At 51.0% G+C, this 9,106-nt stretch overlaps 1 long non-coding RNA gene across 2 annotated transcripts in view; it reads right to left on the reverse strand.

Annotated features, from left to right (window-relative positions):
• The window catches only part of LOC122232511, a 185,456-nt gene extending 177,515 nt beyond the window's left edge, over positions 1-7,941 (reverse strand). Inside the window, exon 1 of one of the 2 annotated variants that reach the window (XR_006209831.1) lies at positions 7,866-7,941. This is a non-coding gene — a long non-coding RNA (uncharacterized LOC122232511). Of the gene's footprint in view, positions 1-6,841; positions 7,141-7,865 lie in introns of those variants that run through there. The other variant, XR_006209830.1, reaches the window with a different exon arrangement.
• Positions 7,942-9,106: the final 1,165 nt, after the last annotated feature.

Raw genomic sequence — 9,106 nt, forward strand, 5'->3', positions numbered from 1 at the left:
TGGAAAGGAAAATTTAAACATCATAACATTTACTGCCAAATTTGCACAGTTTTGTAATAATATTTGATACTGGCAAGGGTGAGCCACCCTCATATCTGTGGGAATGCAAAATGCCTCATGCTTTCTGAAAAGCAAGCTGGTGATAACTTTTGGAGGACCCTCTAAAAGTTCTTGTACCCATGAACTTCCCTTTTAGGAATCTATCCAAAGGATGTAATCAAAATGTTCAACGCAGTATCATTTATAATAGAGAAAACTGGTAATAGCGTCCCAAAACAAATTTTTAAAAAATAATAATATGACCATAGAGTAGAATGCTATAGTTACCAGCAGTGGTACTCTTGGAGAATATTTAAATTACATGAAAAAACGTTCAGGATTAAATGCTAAGTCTGAAAACATATACAAATTCTATACATGATTTTATACTTAATCAGTAAATAAGCCTAGAAAGAATCTACTAAACTATTAACAGTGGTCTTCTAAAGGTAGTAGAATCAAAGGTAATTTTAGTCATTTTTATTTTCTTCTTTGTTTCTTTTTTCTTCGTTTCATTTTCCAAACTATCTTCAGTGAGAATATAATCAGGAAAAAAAGAATTTCAGAGCCTAGATCTATGACGATGTGTTCAGCAAGCCTAAAAGACTCTGTAGAATAAAAAGTCTAGGTTCAACTAGAGTGGGCAGAGCTGGACTGGTGGCCAGTGTACCCAGGCCTCCACGTCTGTCCTTGACAGGTGGTGCTCACACCTGCCACACAGGCAGTGACGGGCGCATCCTGGGGGTTGATGACTATGATGCACTCTGGGACACGCCACATGAAAACATGGCTGCTCAACGCTGTGGAGATGGGGGGGACAGAGCACAGACCAGAACAGGAGCTTCCAGAGGCCTGCACTGCCTCAACCCCCAGGAGAACAGCACTTGTCCAACCCCATCCAGGTGACTGCTGGGATCAAGTACCTCACATTGTGTGGGCACCATAATATATCATATAGGGGACAGCACCACCCCAGTCACCTGGCTTAATTCAGGGGCTGTGATGGGTTCCATTCCCTGCCCCACTGCCATGGGAAGATTTGCAAAGAGCTGAAGAACTATCCTGTCAGACCCAAGTAAATCTGGATCTCCTGCAAACTAAACTCACTTTAGGTTCCATAATCTCAGTTAGGTTTGTCCAAGACGGACTATATTTCATGAAAAGTACACAGTGATGTGCATGGATGATTAATCTATGCCCTCATGGAGCAAAATAGAAAATCTTAAAGATACGATTATTTTTTCATTTTTCCCCCAAATGTGGGAAGCACATTTGGGGAACAAAACTAAAACCGTAGCATTCCACAAACTGGGGTGAGCTGGATCCTTCTGAGTGAACAAACAACTAAGTAGGACCTCATCCAGCCTCATCCCCAGACTCACAGCAGACAGAGGGCCTCCAATGGCCTCAGTTCACCCTCCAGAAAATAGGTCCTAATGCTCCCACAATCTATACCCAGACAAGACAAACAGAAGAGGTTTTTAAGGAATGGCACAGAATACCTCAGGCAATAAAACTGCTGCTGATTTTACTTCATCTGTCTTTCAAGGGACTCAAGGTTCAATGTGGACAAAACAAAGCCACCAATGGCCTAATTCTCAAAACTCAGGCTCTTGTCACGAGCAAGACAGGCACAGAAAGCAGAAGCTAGAAATAAGAATGGGGACTGGAGGTGAGGGGGGGTATAATCAGTTACAGATGAAGGCAGGAAGGAAGAAGAAAGGGACAGAAAGGGTACTATCCTCCCCCTCCCAGCTGGTAAATGAATGATGTCTGATGAACTTCTGACTTGGGCCCAGCCTCAGGCAGCCTGGAGTCAAAGCCCAGACCCCAAAAGAGAGAATGCAAGGGCTTCCTCCTACTGACTCCACCCTTTATTTACAAGAGGTGTGACTGGGCAATTTCCGGGCTTCCTATTACCTTCCTGAAAGCTGGGGATGGTAGCAGTACAGATGTCACAGGAGGGCTGCACTAAGGACTAAATTAGTTCATATGTGTGCAACACTAAGAGCAGCCTGGCACATAGTCAGTGCTATGCAAGTGTTTGGAACTGTTGCTACTATTCTGTGACCAAGTACCCTGGTGGAGGAGGGCCCGCCAGAGGTCCAGGAGCCCTTCCAAAAGCAGCCTGGCCTCCTGCCGTGGGCTCTCCACTCTTGCCTTCCTTCCGGAAGCAGTGAGATTTTACTATGGAAATCCCCTCCCCAACTCTATGCAGACGTTGCAGGCCTATGGGGCCACAGACAATGAAAACAATGCCTGGTTGAGCCTCCACCAGCCATAGGCCCAAGCCCACTTCTGCAGAATGGTGGCTGTGCACAGGAACTGACTAGGCACAGCAGGAAACCTGCCATTCTGTGAATGCCAGGGGCAAGAAGTCCACACACCTACACAGAGGATGCTTGCCACACCTCTCAAGGAGAGATGACTAGCCAGGGGCAGATGGGATGGATTCTTTTTGCAAAATGGATGCAATGGCTCTACTTTGCAGAGAAAGGGACCATGTGGATGAGGACACACAGATGTTGCTCACACCTACCCAATTCCTGACCTTAACGTCACTGGAGTAGTCCAAGCCCTGAATCTTGTCTGCAAAGGGAAGAGTAAGTCATTTGGCAGGGGCCCAACTTAGGAGGTGGCTTTGTAATATGAGCAGTGTGTCCGCTAACAACTAGAGCAAGACCATTAAGTTCATTACACCTGTCACTCTGCCAGCTGACTATCCAAATTGCCAGAGATGAAAGTACATTATGCCCAAGGAGTGCCACCCAGCCCCCTCCCAGGGCAGCACACATACACTTATCTCAGACAATTTGTTCTCAGTGTCTGCACCTGCAGAAAGAACGCAACCGTAAACAGCTTGAAACTTGGCTTTGAGAAAACATAGGGCCTAAGCAGCTGAGAACAAAGTTTAGTTACTTCCACAGCAGGTCCCTGGGAGGAAGACTAGGTGCCATGCCCCGTGGTGCACATGGAAGAATGTGCTGGGGTGAGAGGAGGAAGGGGAAGGGCAAGGCGAGGGGGCAGAGCTGCCTAGCAAAACGAAGGACACACAGCTGCTACGTGCATTCTGCTGCCCTGCAGCACTGCCAAAAATAAAAGCGAGAGACACACCCTTTTCATTTCCGAACCAAGTCACAGAATTCTAGGCAATAGGCAGAGGCCTTCCTCCCAGCTGCACATCCAACAGGCTCCCTGGGTGCGCAGCGCCCGACCGCCGGCTGCAGAGTGCGTTTGCAGTGCAAGCGTGTTGCAGACAGCGGTAATTTATTTATCCCTGTCATGTAACATTAGCAATCTGTCTGGAGCTTGGCAAGCACCAACTTGCACTGTCATATAAACTGTCTGACAAACTTAAAGTTTCGTAAATGGTTCTCCTCCAGCAGACAATAAAGCATCATAAAAAAAAAAAGTTGTCATCTCTTTTTCTGTTCCTTTTCTCTCTTCCTCTTCTAAAAAAGAGGGAGGAGGGGAGAAAAAGAAAAGCAACAACAAAAGAACCTATGCAAACAGAAATGATCCCTCAGCAGGATTCTTAACCTTGAAAGTCTCAACATTTTTCCAATGCCAAGTAAATGAGTAAATAAATGGATGGGGGAGGGGGGTGGCATGGTGGGGGTCAGTCATGAGGGGGGTACGGAGCAAAATCTGCAAAACAAAAGTACAGTCATTAAAAATTAATAAAGGGTGTGGACATCAGCTCCCCACCCCCTTCTGCTCATGGGGATTTGAGCCAGACATTCTGCATCCTCATTAAGTGGTGTCTGGAAGGCTGCCGGAGTTTTAGTGGGTTCTGGGAATGCCAATATATTAACCAGAGGACTTTTTGCATACCCTTTAGAGTTTTTATTCTAGAAAAGTCAACCATTTGGCACAGTGTAGCCTTATTTTTGTCCGGGAAAGCTCTCAGCTGCCAATCAAGAGAGAAATTATAGCTATGTTCTTCGTAATTTCCAAGACCTATCTGGAAAACAAGCCTGGTGGAAAGAAAAGTCCTCACAAAAACAGCTTAAAAGGCCAAAGTGCCATTTTTAGTGGAAATTCAGAGAAAAACAATCCATACTTAAATCACATGGATAAGAGACAACACAAACACTATTTTCAATTCCTCCTATGATAGAGGGAAAAAAACAATAGTCACTGGGAATATGAATCCAATATTTCTGTAGCAATTAATAGTACAGGTGCTTGGGACTGTTTGCTTTAGTTGCATAACAGTAAAGTGAATAATGCCACACACAAAAAAATCTCCCTAAAATGTAGGCAGGTCTTGTGGCCTAAATTTCCAAATAGTAGGAAGAAGCTTTACATTCCTATTTTAAAACTTAAGATTTACGTTCCATGCACACCCATAATATAGGTCAAGGTGTAATTCTAGACTAACAAATCCCATGTAGGCAGAAAGTCACTTTGACACCAAAAAATAATGGCTTCCAGAAGAGTTTTCTGAGACAGGAAGGCAGGAAGGGAAGAAGGGAGCAAGGATAGAATGAGGAAGAAGGGGAGAAGGAAGAAGGGAGAAAAGGGCAAGATGGGACTACATAGAGATTTTGCTTCTGTTTACATTTAACACCCATGTGTCTACATCAAGTATGTTTAATGTTTCTAAAAACTTTCCAGGTTAATATGGAATGATCTTTCTTACAGCTATTGCTCCTTGAGTTTTCTTTCTTCTCTACTAACTCTTACCCAAAAGGACAGACACATCATAGAAACTCCACAAGCCTAGATGATGAAAGGTGAAAAGAAATATGGCAAGGACTACCAGAAAGATCTGACCAGCCACAACAGCACGTGTCACTGCCCCAGCCCTGAGAGTACTTGGGTTTTACATGATGACATAGAGCAGTCATCTCAAGCCTAGACCACAGGGTGACTGCTAGCTAGGCTACAGTGAAGGGATCTAGACAGAGTCTAGGGGTCTCCACTTGACATCAGGACAGAAACTACCCTCATAGAGCAAAAGTCATTCTCACCTATGTTCCCCTGTCCAGCTGGGAATTGCCCCTCCAGCAGCCCAGATGAAAAACAGGCAGTGTCCCATGAGCTACAAGGCTGTTCTGCCAGGCTGCTAAGTCAACCAAGACTACAGCACAGTCCCAAATTGTAAACACCTCTGCAGATGGGTCCTTGCTCTCAGAGCGCCAGGCAAGAAAACTATTCTTAGAACACCGTCAGCAGTTAGGGGGAAATATCTGTCTATGTATGTATATACTCTGGCGGGGGACAAGGCGGGGGAGGGACTTTGATTCTCAAATTATGTGCCAACAAATTGGCACAAAATCCCTTAATAAGCAGGTGGCACTGGCTGGGTTCCTCTGCAGGACCGTGGTCATGCAAACCAGAAGGATCCAAGAGACAGCCCTAAAACCCTGCTGGGAAAAGTCTTCTCCATAGTAAATACAAACCTACATGAACTAGAACCATGGCCAGTGACAACAAACTCTTCCCGGGGCAATAAAAGAACATTAAGAAATTAGAAGGGTCTTTCAAAACAAGGGAGGAAGGTAGCTACAACTAACTCCATTACAGCAAATCCTTACCAGCATTTACAGTCTTGGCCCTAATTCCTAACAGTGTGTTCAATGTCAACAGCAAAATGAAGCTCTTAAAAGAATTAAGCTTCCAAAGATCATGAGGAATTTACCCCTATGTTTTAAAAAGCACTGCTTTGCAAGGGCCATCAAATGGCATTCCAAGGTCGATAGGAAACCAAATATTATAACTGAATATATGTGCATGGGTAATATTCAGATCTCATTTGTCTCCGTAATGACTCAAGTTTGACATTATGATTCTTCACTGAACATAAAGAATATGTTGCAAGAGAAAACTGTGTAGAGTACAAAGGCAGACGTACAGATGACCATAAACTCAATATAAATATTAGAAAGGACTAAATAGTTTTATACAAAATGCAGAACATATCTTGATGCAATGGCAGTTTCTCAGAGCAGACTCTACAGAACCTTCCCTGTTAATTCCGAGCTCAATCCAGAAGCTCTAGGAGAGATACAAATGGAAGAAAAGCTTTCTTGGCTAGCCAAACAAGTGGAAAGGGCCATTTTAAAGGGAAGTTTCCTAGTACTAGCCATGAGGGAAGGCACCAACCTCCACATCAGCCACAGGACCCACATATTTTTAAGGACCAAGGCTGCTCATCATCTCTACCCACCTCCACTGCAAGAAACTTACTAATAGTAGCTCTCGGAATCAACATTCTGTAACAGCTCATAGCCCACAATGCCTAGCACATAGTAGGTCATCAATGAATACCCACCACAATCTTAATTAACATTTAGAAAGCAGCACTGAATCATAAGTGGGGTCTGGGGATAAGTTGCCAAAGTAATTGCAAAGCGAGAAAGGCAAGAGAATAGTTGGGACATAGAGAAAGAGAAAAGAAGCAAATCAAAATTATCCAGTTCTAGCTAATTAAAAGACTCTTTGGGGAAAACAAAAATTAAGCTAGCTTACGTGGCCAATGCCACTCAGCAATCATTCCTATGCCCGGTTAGGAGCAAGGAAGCCCTGCTTACTTTAAAGAGTTCCTCGCTGTTCTGACCGGCGACACAGTGCCCCGCCAGCTAAACCCAGAACCAGGGCACTGGCGCGCCTTCTCCAGGTGCCACCCACCCACCACGCGTCCACGTCTTCCTCCCGAAAATCTCTGCCTCAAAGGGAAGCCTCTTCCTTCTCCAGTTAAAAAAAAAAAAAAAGTTTTGAAACAAGCAAATGCCCTCTCCGTCACCACACTGAATTAACCTGAACAGAACCCACTGTCTTCCAGTCGCGTACTTACGGGGCGCGCCCCCAACGCCACCCCGGGCGGCGCACCCGGTAGGGGTCGCGGGGAAGCCTCCTGGCGACTGAGCAAAGCGGACCCCACAACAAAGGCAAGTGCCGAGCCCGGGCTGGGTGCTCGTCGCTTCCTGTTTATTCCACCGTGAGGGTCAAAGAGAAATTCAACACACGCCTGCTTCCTCCGGGGCTCGGAGACCCAGCCTAAGTGTAATAGCAGCCGCCCCAGACAATCGACTTCCCAGCCAATGCCGGGAGCTCCGGGCGGCCCCGCGACCGACGTCAACGTGCGCGGGGGGACCCGAGCAGACGCCGGGTGAGGCGGGCCCCAGGGGCGCGGGGCGCGAGATGCGGGGTGCTGGGGCTCGGAGCCGCGGGCTGCGGGGTGTCCGGCAGCGGGATGCAGGGTTCAGGGTAAGGCCCGCTCCCGCCCCTTTTTCTTCCCGCAAACTCCCCAGGAAGGTCCTGCACAATCTTCCCGCTTCCCGCCGACCTCCAGTCCCCCCGCCTGCAGTGGTTCGCTGACAGGCCCAAGGGAACCGAGACCCTAGTTTGGGCAGTTACCTCGGCGCTGACCCCAGCCTCCCGGGGGTGCAGAATTAAATCCTGCAACCGCAGGACGCCCCGCGCCGGGCACTGAGATTTAGGTCGGCAACGTTCCTCCAACGGAGCACACAAGCAGAGGCGGCCCGGCCTCCGTTCGGGAGTGCGAGGTTGCCCTCCCCACACCCGGCCCGGGCGAGCGCGCCGGGACGCCGCTGTGCCCACCGGCTACACTGCCTCAGACCTCGCGCACTCGTCTCTGTGGGACTCGTCCGGGTGGGGAGGACCCGCGGGGCTGGGCAGCTCCCTCTGGCCCCCGCCGACGGCGCAGGCTCGCGGACGTCCCGTTCCCTGAGCGTCCTGTCCCCGCGTCCTCCGCCCCCTGCCCTCCCCAACCAACACTACCACCACCCCGCCTCCGCGCCGCGCTGAACTTGGGCCAGACGCCGAGACCACAGCAGCCACCTCGGGTCTGCACTCACCTGCGGCCGCCCCTCCGGAGCCGTGGCGGGGGACCGCCTGCAGTGCGGCTCGCCCGGCCACCGGCCCTGCGGGCCGCGGGGGAGGGGCGCGGGATGCGGGGCCGCCGCGGCGGGGGACGCGCAGCCGGCCGGCGGGGAGCGCGGCGCGGTGCGCCAGGTCTCTTTAAGAGCCAGGGACCTTACCCCCGGGCCTCCCCCGCGCTCCCCGCCCCCCTTTCACTTTCCCAGGGACTCGCAGCCTGTCTGGCGGCGGCTGCGGCGGCGGCTCCTCCCCGACTCGCAGGGGATCCCCGGCCGGCTGCGGCGGCGCTCGGGGCAGGCAGGGCCAGCCGCACTCGCCTGCCTGTCCCGCCGGGCCTGGCCCGCAGCCTCTGGGAGGGGGGAGGAGAGGGAGACCGTGCTGCGGCCGCCGAGGGAGGTGTCCCGCTTCCCGTCGCCGGAGGGAGGGAAGTGTTCCGCCTCCCGCCGCCGTCTGTCTCCAGCCGTAACTGTGCTCGCCGAGGCTGTGTCTGTCTCCAACTCCTCCAGTCTCTCCTCCCTCCCCATCCCCCTCCGCGGCGGGGACCCGGCGTGCGGCCAGGCCGCGGGGGTGGCGGGGGCCGCGGTGCTGGCGGCTGGTGGGCCGGCCTCGACCCCGCGCTCACGGGCCGCACCAACCTCTGCAGGCTGCGTGCAAGGAGCTGGGGGCGTGTGGGCGCCGAGGCCGCGGGACCCCAAGGCTCAGCCGGGCCGGCAGGCAGAACACACGGCAGCGGGCTTGGGCCTCGTGGGGCGCGCGCCCACCGCCGGCCGGACGGGGAACTCCAAGTGCAGAGAGAAGGCTGGCTGGCGCACCAGGAGGAGCCGGCTCGCCGGGGCGGGCTAAGGACGGTCTGGGGAGAGCAGGCCGACTTGTTCCCTGCGCCAGTTACCTCGCGGGCTATCAGTGCCCAATAGGCAGCGGGTCTTTGGACACCAGTCCCGAGACATACAGTAGGGCTGCAGGACACGTAGTGAAACCGATGAATCCTAGCTGAGCCAGCCCGGCCCGGGCTCCTCCTGACCCCACGTAGTCACCCTCTTAAGGATTCTCCACCCTTTATAAAGGGCAATGGCTCCAAAATGGAAGGTCATCCGGATTCTTCCTGCTACGACCCTTTCTCCTTAAAGGACCTACAGCTCTCCTCCTCTGAAAGCCGTTCAGGACTTGAACTCTACCTGAGTGCATACAAAATGTATTTTGTCCTCCAGCAGTAGTAGAA

Source organism: Panthera tigris, chromosome D3, assembly GCF_018350195.1.
Source record: "Panthera tigris isolate Pti1 chromosome D3, P.tigris_Pti1_mat1.1, whole genome shotgun sequence".
Lineage (NCBI taxonomy): Eukaryota > Metazoa > Chordata > Mammalia > Carnivora > Felidae > Panthera > Panthera tigris.